This window comes from Corvus hawaiiensis, chromosome 8 (genome assembly GCF_020740725.1).
Source record: "Corvus hawaiiensis isolate bCorHaw1 chromosome 8, bCorHaw1.pri.cur, whole genome shotgun sequence".
In the NCBI taxonomy this organism is placed as follows: domain Eukaryota; kingdom Metazoa; phylum Chordata; class Aves; order Passeriformes; family Corvidae; genus Corvus; species Corvus hawaiiensis.
Window position 1 is genome coordinate 32,856,208 of NC_063220.1, and position 11,964 is coordinate 32,868,171.

Here is an 11,964-nt window from a genome sequence, read left to right on the forward strand (position 1 = left end):
ACCAACAGCAAGGCTGCAAACGGCTGCCTGTCAGTCCCAGTTTGTAAGAAACAAAATGGGAGGGCAGCACTCAACTGGAACTCCTCCCAAAGTGGCAATGCCTGACTTCACTGACAACTTGCTACTGAAAACACCACTTGAGAGACACCCAAGCCCATTCCCAGCCTTGCAAACTAGGTTTGACACAGGGCTTTTAGAACCTAGATCAGGCACCAGGGAAGCCAGTGGCAAAGTCTCCTTAAAAATCAGTGAAGTTTAGGCTGAACATCAGAAGGGAAAGGGGAAGAAGGAAAGCAAAGGCCATTACTGTAAATCCCCACTCAAATATAGATGCAGTGTACATCTCCTCCATTTGCCTTCACAAAACACTCAAAACACACTTCCGGACTGATAATCCCACATTTGTAAGATTTTCCACCAACGCAGCCATTTAAAAAATGGATATGAGTGAAGTTTAGCTAATCTGCTAACATAGAAACTAGAGTATCCTGAAGTGCAGTTTACAATACACGTAGAACAAGAAAAACGTCCTAAAACTCCCAAAAGGCAGAGGCTGCTCAATATTTGCATCTATTCTGCTAAAGACTGAAGGTCTTAAATCATTCAGTCTGAAAATTTGAACGAGGTCCACGTGTCAGGCTGAATTTTCATTTTGGAAAATTTCAACCAAAGCAGTTTGGCTATTTTTAGTTGATTTAGAGGTTAAAAGGGCACAGACAGCCTAAAGGTTGAGGTAACCTAACACCACCTAACAGCACTGTGGAGACTCAACAAGGAATAAGGGAAAAACCCCCAAACCTAAGGAAGGAGCACATACTCTGACTACACAGAAGAGAGAAGAAAAATGTCTTGGACATACATAACAGACAGTACTGAAACAGTTGCAAGGAACGGGGAAGAAAAAAAAATCAATCACATTTAAGCCCTGTCATGCAATGGCCAACTGATTTCAATAGTGTCTTCTGCACTTAAAGATGCATAGAAGGAATGCAGCAAAAAGGATTATGGATGCAAAAGCATCAAATATTATTCATATAAACTAAGCAGACTTTCCTAGATTATACAGTGATTTATTATGGGGAAATGTACTTGGTATTGCCATATTAAGCTTACAATTTTATTCATAATTCATTCCTCTCAGGTTTATATTTGAAACTTTAACCCTGAAAAAAAGTCCTTTTCTCACCTGCCACTCGTTAATTTAGAAGACATTAACAACAACAGACAGATAAGAAAGCTGCTGGAGTAAAATTAAATTTTCTGAGTACTATATTAAAAACTATATCACACAATGCAAGTATGAATCTCACCATCTGCAGTTAGTACTTCTCAGCATTTCTGAGCTCTCTCATTTACCTCATGAATGTTATTTGAAAAAACCAAAATGCAATTCACTTCACTGCAAAGTTCAATATAGACAAGTGGAGTTATGTAAATGATCCCTATTACACTTTTTAAATAATTCGATCTCTGTAACTGCATCAGTGTTTTACCTATTAAGCAAATTATTCCTCTTTTTGTCCCATCATTTTGAGTTATCAAATGAAGATTCAGCTGCTTAAGGTAAGCACCTAGTACCATTTTACATACTGTAGAATCCACCATAAAAGCCTCTTGGACATCCCAGGTCTCCCACAGCCTTCAACCACATATGCAAGGGCTGGACGTGAGGATGCTTTAAAAGGCCAAAAGGGCCTAAAATGGTGCCAGACACCTATGTTCAGGCACCTCTCACAACTGGAGAGACAACTCTTTCCAATTCCTGGTGCTTATTAAGAGGGATTACTTCAAAAGCTGGGTTACCTTCAGGGCAGCAGTCAGAATTGGCAGGGTTTGAACAAGGTTCTTGCCATCCCAGACCAGTAAAAATAAGCACCTTCTTACAAAAGACCTTGAAAGCATTTTCAAGTGTTGCTGAGGCAGCTGCTAGCAAGGCTGAGAGGAGAGTTCGTACTAATATGCCAGAAATGGGGCAGCAGGAGCAACTACATTCATTTCCCTGGCAAGATGGACGAAAGCAGAAGGCACTACACTAGAAGAGACCTCCCAAAACCCCTGTACAAAATTTGGTTTTGCCTACTTACATGCTCATACCATTCATGCCACAGAAGTCAGTTTGAAATGCTGAAAGCTCTGAGCAAAAGACAGCCAGGTCCAGGATACACCAGAGTATCCAGAAACGCCTCTCTGAGCCGCATTCTCTCCTCAGCGATGGGGGGACACTGATAACGCCTTTTTGCCCCGAGATCCTCCTCAGTTTCTACACTAAAGGGGCCGCCTGCCTCATCAACCTGCTGAAGACACATGCACTTGCTTTCCAACACGCCCTGTTCCCACTTCCCTTCGCTCCTTCTCCTCCCCACAGGACACAGGTGCTTTTCCCTCATTCCTTGGGGCGGGCTCGGCAACACACCCAGACCACGGCCTGACCTGAGGGGGAAAGCGCGCGACCCTGAGAGGCGGGCTTGACCTGAGCGGAGGCGTCTGACCTGGGGACCCGGGCGTAACCCTGACTTTTGGGGAGGGGTCCTGACCTGAGGGGACGCGAAGGGAGGGGTCTGACCTTAGGAGAGAGGCCGGACGGGTCCGACCTGTGGGGACCCGAGGAGGACCGGACACGACGGGAGGGGTCGCATGTGAGGAGGGGCCAGCCCCTGCCCCGCGCTGAGGGGACGGGCCCGCTGCTCTCCCTTCGCCCCGTGACAGGTAGTTCAGGGAGGGAACCTGAGCACTAAGCCTATTTGTTGGGGTTGATTTAAAATCATTTTATGTCAGTGTTCACGTATCCTCCCTTCTGACATACCCTATTTTTTGGTTAGTAGGTTGTTCCAGTCCTCCATTATTCCCCCTCCAGTTGGTTCACCAGACAAGGTTCTGCTTTTTTATGTTCTGCTGTAAGACTGGGTAGGATTTTGCAGCTGTAAATGGGAGCTAGACCCATTCAGACACTGCATTTCTGGCAACCACGTTGAAAACTGAAACAGATAAGGTACCCATAAAAACAAAGCAAATTTTAAATCAAACAAAGTATCCGTATCTGCATGGGATGAAGATAATCCCAGTCTTGGCCAGTGATCATCCAGGTAAGGAACCTGGCTGGTTCACATTTCTGCGTCTCATGTACCTTGGGATTTCATTCCCACAGGAGGCAAATCAAAAATTCATAACTGGTGAGTGGCTAAATCTAGCTCCAGAATGGCATCAGGGCACGGACAGACTGTCTGAGACCAGTCATGGGACCTTACACTCAGCCCTGTGCCCACCAGTATAGCTGTCATCGTATTTTCTTAAATTAATTAGATTAAGATAAGCCAAAGAAAATTTTATCATCAGATTCTTTAACAAAATTTCACTCTCCTGCAATAACTTTTGATATTAGCTGTCACTTGAAACAGTTCAGAAATAAATCTATTTTTTTTACAGAGAGCACATTCCAGTATTTTGACTCTCCATTTGCCTTCAGCTATTATCTGTAAGTAAATCCAGTAATTAGTAATTTCTTTCTATTTTCAGTTGTTTACAAATTTATTTATTTCTAATAGAAACATTAAGTTAATATATTTCACATTTGTACCTTATTATTTAATCAAGCTTGTCAAAACTATATTGAATCCATAAGACATGGTTTTATACAAACAATAAATAATGTTATTTAAAGGTATGACTCTTGAAAAACAGCCTGCTTACCAGGCACTAATAACCCACTCCTACTGAGAAACCATGCAGTATGAAATTAGCCATTTGGGAGCTTAAATTGCAAAATGTTATATCACTGAAAGTGTCAGAAATGAAACAGCAGTGCCTGAAGTTCATAAACTTGTGCTTAGCTCTTCTTGGGATTTACACAAATCTCAAGACCTCCACTGCTCCATTCCAAAACTATCTTCTGGAATTTTCACCAGGAATATTTTTCTTGAGTAGGAAGTATAGGCTGTTAAGGTGAGAATAACCAAAGACTAAAAAGGATTATTTATGAAGATCCCAAGGTTCTCAGACAATTCAACAAAAGCACACTATCACTGTTTCTCCATGTGCAGCCCATCAGTGACAGAAATCAGCGCCAACATACACCTATAAAAAAATCAAACTTTCAACCATGAGTCCTAATACTGTACACCACAGATTTCTGCACAAATACAATGCTAACAGAAGGTGTGTAATTAGTACATCTTTAATATTGTAAAATAACATATCTGTAGTAGCTCGATTCAAAAAAAGGGGACATTGAACTGAGAGACCCATGGTAAATTGCCTCTGAAGGATAATTAAAGTTGGTTTTATTCTATTTGTTACCGAGTTTTAGCTTTCCTTCATTCAAGGTCTTGCAATTCAAAATGTACAAAGTATTTAATTTTCAAGAATTGGGAAGGTTTATTGCTGTGATCTATCTCTGAGGCATAATAGCAACTAAAGTGGTCATTTACCCAGGATAGTTGCAACCAGCCAATACTACAAACAGATTTAAAGTTTACACACAGATATGACTAAGCCAACCACTAACCAACAGAGATTTTCTGATGAAGGGTATTTTTCATAATTGACCACTATCTGATTTAGTTTCTAAAGCTTCTGCTAGTTGCAGGTACTAACACAAGGCGCACCTGCTGACTCTGCCTAATAACATAATTCCTCTCTGTAGTGACAGTGTGAAAATATAGCCTGTAAAACTCAGCAAAATCACAGTTTTTAATCACAACTATTTAAAACAGACTGCATATATTATTTTTATGGGGGGGGGGAAAAACCCAACAAAGTGAAAAATATGATTAAATGAAAAATAAATTAAACAAAAAATCATGTATTTTAAGATTTGAAGCATACAAAAGGTGAATAAATCAGGGTCTCCATATCCACGCAGATCTCTGTGCTCAGAACAGGGACAAAAGTCAAGCAATACAGAATGGGAGTCAGAAGCACATTTTACTTTCACACAGGTGCTAAGAATGTTACTCTTTATGATGTTGCTGATGCATTATGAAAGCCAAGTCTCATTAATAAACCTATCATGAGGGTATTTTTGGCCCAGAGGAGCATTTTCGTAAGATATTCAGCATCACTGGATTTTGAAAGCATATTTTAACTTCTGTTTTCATAAAAATGTAGGAAATGTGTGGGTAAACCAGTTGCAAATAGGAACATGCTTTTTGTTTAAAACCCAGTAAATTTGGTAAAAATATATTAAGGAAAAAGGTTCCAATCCAGTAGCACACGTGTGCCTAAATTTGCTAAGATTATTTATTAAAAATAAGAATGCAACAAAACATTTGGCTGCACTGACACCTACAACATTCAGTGATATTTGATAATCTTGTAACACTGAGCCTGTAATTTCATTAAAATTTAAGTAGAACTAATAGCATTTTTCCAAAAACGATCTATTACTGAACATATGAGAGGATTAGAGGCAAAAGCAGATTCTACAGTCTGTTCACTTTAAGAGCCACGTTTTCAATAGTAAAATGAAAGCTTCAGGATAAAATTGTATGCCTCTTTTTGCATATGCATGGCTGTTTAGACACCTTAATTAATATTTAGCTGCATAAGCAGGATTAGCAAACAGTCCATGTTTATTCACACACTTGTGTTGACAGCTGTCATGCTGCTTTCATTTAAAATGTTGCTTTAAATAAGTTGATTAAGCATCTGCAAGCAGAGCCAGACAGATGCACAGGAAGCTGCAGCTGTTTGCCTTCAATGAACACATCAGTACAAAGCATCAGCACTTTCCCAACATTACCTTGCCAGCAGCCTCAAATCCTTGAGCAGAAAGGACCAGCAGTAGAACAACACTTTGGTTTACCTAACTAGCAGAAAATTTTATTGTTCCTCTAGATAATGTTCATAAAAAATACCATGGGACATCAATTAATTTCATGGAAGGTGCCCAGTAGCTATTATATCACAACAAATGTTGTCATCATCGACAAGCAAACAAGGGAAAGTTTGACATGTCCTAACTAAATGAATGAAGCCACTTTTGATTCTCTACCTGAAACTTGTTCCCAAATCCATTCTTAGGTATTCACGGAATGGGAAATTCTAGCCATACAGAATTTTCTATAGTAAATTCTTGTTTTCATTGTCTGTATGCTTTCAGCTTTATTAAATGATCTACCAAGCTAATAGAGAAAGAGGAGGAATACAGAAGAAATGTACTTCAGTATGCAGCATTAGTTTTCCTACTGTTAATTATTAGTTTTTTCAGGGAGAAAATATGAAATTCTGTAGTTTTAGTGGTGCAAGCATTATCTGTTGTAATACAGTTTATGTTGGAGCCATTATTTCATTCACATTCTTCAAGGGAGATGTAAAATTTGCTCTTGAATATTCTAAGTTATGCATAGGCACAAAGTTGCTGTTCTACCAACATGGCTGTAAATATTTGTTAGCTTAGGCAGGATCAAATCTATTTTTTCTGTTGCAGGCATCATAGATTGCTAATAGGAATAAACGCTGAAACTATTGAATTTGTAAAAGTGATAGAGATGGATTAAATAAAAGGCCACAGAGCAAATGGTGGAGAAGGGATGGAACAAGCATTACAAAATTGACATTGCACTTAAGGTCAACAAAGACAAGAAACCTGAAGGACTGAAGTGCTTGGGGCTCAGTCCTGTATTTCTAAAGATTTCCTTGTGCATTTTTGCTACTGGTCAGTTAATCTGTCCATGTGCTATTGAAGATTCTTCAGTATCTGTCCTCTTTACCTGAAGAAATTAAAAACATGTAAAAATGTAGACAATTCTATCCTAGCACCTTTAACAGTCCTAGACCAGACTGACCTCTGTTACCTATTCCAGTGTCAAGATCTTGCTAGTCTTAAGTGATTAAGAAATAAAACTTTTAAGATTCCTTTGGGAGATAAATTTACTTTCAAAATACACTTTTTCCAGTAGCACTCTGCATTCTGTCCCTAATCCCTTTTGTCACTGCTCCTCTGCGAGGATTGATACATCAAAGAGCTGCTCTTTCTGCACCTGGTCCCCGCACACTCATTCTGCTCTGCACTTGCAGCTTGCGCTGAGAACACTGGAGGTCACTCCAGCATTGCTCAATCAACGACTTCCTCCAAAGAGACAGACACCGAGTTTCTCTCTCAGTGTTCAATTGAATGGAGTTGGTTAAATATAACACTGTGTGCCTGTCAAACAACTCTCGGCCACCTCGGGATTTATGTTTTACTGAAATTGCACATTTTATCTCGAGTCCTACATGAACACAAAGCAATTATTGTTTAAAGAAAAAAAAGTTTTTCCTTAGTTCTGCTAGGAAATAGGAAACTATTTCAGAGCTGTAAGGCTCTGAAATTCAGAACATCGAAGTTAGACATTGCAAACTGTGAGACAAAAGGAGCACAGTCTATTTCAAGGCTTCAGTGGTTCAGGATGTTGCATGTGTGGTTTGACTGTTCACTGCAACCTGGCAGAAGCCCATGGGCCTGGAATGGTTGGGCTCTAGGCTTTCACCTTCCAACAAGATCTGGTGGAGAAAATGGAACTGGAGTGCTCCCTCAAGCTCCAGATCCCAACCCTCAGCGGTTTCACAGGTGGATTGGTTATTCCTGTGTAGGCATCAGCCATTCAGAGGTTTCCAGGTGGATAATACACAAATGACCCCTCCGTCTGTGTCACGACACAAAACTCTGTGTAAGTATCCGGTGCTCCAAAGGACACGGCACCAGAACCCAGAGAACCCAGGCCAGACCCGTGTCTCTTCGCCAACAAACACGATCTGACAATCTTCCTTTCTTTAAGAATTTCCCATCAGCCATAACGTGGTGCACTGAAAGCACTCTGAAAAGTATAGCAACACCTGGTGCTTTCCAATGTCCGTCTGTCCTCTACATTCCCTGGGTCAGGTTCCAGAGAAAAGTCCTAACAGACGACTTTCATAAGCCTATTTTAAGACCATTACTAATCCAGCAATATTTTTGGTGCTGAGGCAAGTTAAACAATTATTAAGAATGCTTCTTGATCATACCCAAAAAAAAAAAAAAAAAAAAGGAGGGAGGGAAGCAGAGTCATCAATATCACTCCAGCTACTTAAAACAAAAAAATAAACAAAAGCTCTGACTATAGGAATGAAAAATCAGGTTAAATTATTATTTTTACCCATTGCAGCGCAGGTAGAAAGTCAGGTGAAATTTAATTTCCACTGTACTACTGCTGGCACAATTAACTGTTGCTAAGGTTAAAAAAAAATTATTTACAGCGAATTTAAATACATATAAAAGTCATATGATAGAGACATTTTGTAATAACTGAAAGAAAGAGTAAAACCAGGAAAAATACTAACGCACTGGAGAAGCTAATGCAACACCTAATGGTTACTGTCTCCTGTAGTAGCTCCTGGCTGCCTCCTCCCTATCAGACTCAGCTGTACAGGTTTAATGCGCAGGAGCAGACACGGCCTCTGTGTTCAGGCCGAAAATCGCTCACGTGTGCATTGTCCTTTACTCCTCCTGCACCGGCGCTGCCGGGGCGCGGCCGCCATTGCTGCGGGGGGCAGGGGCGGCGCCCATTGGCTACGCGGGGCCGGGGCGGGGCTTGCGGCAGCCGGAACGCGCTATAAGGCTGTAGCCCGGGATGGGGACGTGTGTCAGCAGCGATGGCCGAGTGGTTAAGGCGTTGGACTTGAAATCCAATGGGGTCTCCCCGCGCAGGTTCGAACCCTGCTCGCTGCGGCCCGGAGGGCTTACACTTTTCTCTTCTTTTCTTGGCCCAATCCTATTCCTTGTCGTGTGTAAGTTTTACTACTCGCGTCTCCTCTTTTGGCTACAGCCCTCCGCAGCAACAAGAGCGATTATGTGGGATGGCACCAGATGGGGCAGGTTGGAAAGGATACAGTGGATCACCTGCTTGTGCAGGGTGACCCCAGAGCCCATGGCACAGGATCACACCCGATGGCTCTGGAATATCCCCCGTGAGGGAGACTCTACAGCCTCTCGGGGGGGGCTGTTCCAGTGCTCGGTGACTGCACAGGAAAGAAGCTCTTCCTCACGTTCAGGTGGAAATTTCTGTGCATCAGTTTCTGGCCATTGCCTCTTCTCCCATTGCTGTGCACCAGGGAGCAGAGTCTGGCTCCACCCTCTTGACACCCTCCCTTAGATATTTATACACATTAAAGAGGTCCCCTCTCAGCCATCTCTTCTTGACACTGAACAGGCCCAGCTCCCTCAGCCTTTTCTCATGAGAGATGCTCCAGTCCCTTCATCATCTTTGTTGCCCTATGCTATTTATCCTATTGCAACTCATCAGGCCATGCCTACCTGCCCCTCCCCCTACCCTGGCCAGGAAGAACAGTAGTATCAAAGCAGCCAAAGGTCCCAGAGCAAGTTTCTGGCATTGCACCTACAGCCAGTGATAAGAGCCCTCGATGGAGGTGAGAGAAGAGCACCAGGGATTCCGTGTTCTTTCAACAGCTCACCTTCCAGGCCTGTAGATGGGACAGGCAGTATCCAACTGCAAAGCTCAGGATTCATCCAATGGCTTACACACAGTGTCCTGCTTTGCCTAAAGGACTATTGTTCTGCCTCATCCTACAGCTCATACAAAATAAACTAAATGCTGTCAGCAGCAGGCTTCTTCATAAGGAATGGACTTGCTCCATCAAACCTTCTCTTTCCCGAAGGAAGCTGCTCTGATTCCTCCTGGACCTCAGTGAGGGGGGCTCTTGATCATCTTTTCCTGCCTTTTATGACCTTCTTTTCACATGCATGATGCACACACTCACAATATGGTGATGAGGGAGGAAAAAACCCACCAAAGTTATTATCCCACTACTAACAAGGAAAAACAAAATAAGGCAGCATTCCCTCCCAGTCATCTGTGATTAGCTTAAACTGAGCTCTCAGCACTCAGATGTGTCAAACTCCTCCTATGTGTGGCCCCAGCATTAGCAAAGGGCTGACAAATTTGCAAAGTCAAGAAAGAAAAAGCTGTAACTATGAAAAAAGCTTTACCTTCCACAGAGGGTCAGATAGGCCAGAGCAGAAACAACCACCTTTCACTCCTCTCTCTTAAAGACAAGAGAAAAACTCAACACAAACACACATGCAAACCCATTTCTTCTAGCATATTTTGCTAGTGCAACTTAATTTAATCAAGAAACAGATGCAAGGAAAGAAGAGGAAACACTGAATTATCTCTGCTGAGAACAAAATTTTAAAAAAGGGAACAAACAAATAATTGTTTAAGCTGGCAGCAAAATGAACATTTCAAAGTACTTCCTAGCAAGGCTTCCAGGGATTCCAGGTTTGGGTGTTTGTTTCTGTTAGGGCACATGCAAGAGCTTTGGCAGTGGCAAGCCAAGGGTGGACACGGAAATCCTGGGGAAGGCTCAGATCCCTTGAAAGCAAGGACCTTGAGCAGCAGAAGGCACCAAAGGCAACCAGACCCAACCAGCTGCAACAGTCTCTTAGTTCTCTAGCCATTCCTGCTCATTCTCCTGCCCACCCCCACCCATGGATATCAGTCACACAAACTCTGTGAGGAAGAAGAGGAGCTCACAGTCCTCTAGCCAGCAAAAATCTGAGGCCTGAGGAAATTCTCAGCTAGTGAATGAGCAGCTCTGACAATCTTAACAAAGTAAATGTAGTTTATGCAAGGACTGATGCCCAGAAGTCAAACTGCATCTCCCTAAAAAAGCTGTCTGTCCTTGGTGCCAAGAGAAGCACTTTCGACAAAGCAGCAAGCAAATCATTTTGTTGAAAATGTTGAGAACCACAACACATGTCAAGACTGGAAATTTTTTGAACTCTGGCAGCAAACTTCACTTTCTAGAAGTAACCCCTCTCCCTTACTGCTCCACCAGAAGGACAGAGAAAGAGCAAACGACTGTGAAGATGGAATGGAGGAAAGAAAATTCATTTTCTCCAGCATCCATCAGGTGTGACAGGTTAGGATATCCATCAGAGACCTAAAGTGTGTAAGAGTTCCCAGTTTATACTGTGCACCACTGTAATGACTCAGACACAAGCCCTTCAAAGCTGGGACAAACAGAGCACATGCAGAGTCTAATCTTCGTTAACAAGGGAGGGAGATGAGATTAAGACAGCAAAGGTGAAAGCACAAACACACCCAGTGCCTGCCATCACCGGTGGGGCTTGGCAACTCTCCCAAAGCCAGGTGAGTGTGTGCACTGGGTTGCAATAAAAATATCCAGCATAAACTAACTGATAAGCATCTGCCCATCTGACAGCGACAGAGCCCAACAACCTACTGAGTTCCTTTATCTTTTGCTGTGTAATTTCATCAGCTTTACAACAGCCTCACTGCTTACACTTTCATATCCTGAAATGAGAGATGAGCCTGCTGGGAAGGTAAGATAGCAATGTTCATGCTCAGGAAATTAAAGATATTGTGTATCTCTTTTAATAATCAGGATATTTGCTTCTATTATAGAACATATAAAATGCCTTTTTAAAAAATCTCATTCAAAGAGGAAAACAAACAATCAAGAAATGACCTTACCTATCATTTAACATTACTCAGCCTGACATTTTAAGTCATACACTGTCTGTATTCATCATCCAAACTTTAACTCTTACACTCTCACTTGGCAAATGTTGGCAAAGCAACATGGCAAAGACTGGCAAAACAAGAAGGTTGAGAATGTTCTAGTTCTTGACAATCTTATATATTCTGCACTTGCACAAGTGTAACAGCAGTAAATAAATATAATACTATAGATATAATATATAAAATATATCTAAATATATATTTTTACTATATAAAAAAAATATATAAAACTATATAATAGTTTTGTATAATTCAAGAATCTCACCAAGCTGTTCAGTTTCACTGTAAATAACTGGCTAAATAGTTGCTTAAATTTTGTTTGAAATAGTTCCAAAGCCCTAGAAACACAGCATTAAACAATATGCCCTATTCTCTATATTTTATCATCATTATCACCATACACCTGTACCCCATCCACTATCTCATACTTTCCAGAGGAAAACTC

General features: G+C 41.5%; 1 non-coding gene across 1 annotated transcript; it reads left to right on the forward strand.

Annotated features, from left to right (window-relative positions):
• Nucleotides 1-8,601: 8,601 nt before the first annotated feature.
• Nucleotides 8,602-8,683, forward strand: TRNAS-UGA. The gene has a single exon. It is a non-coding gene; the product is annotated as a tRNA-Ser (tRNA).
• The last annotated feature ends 3,281 nt before the right edge of the window (nucleotides 8,684-11,964 follow it).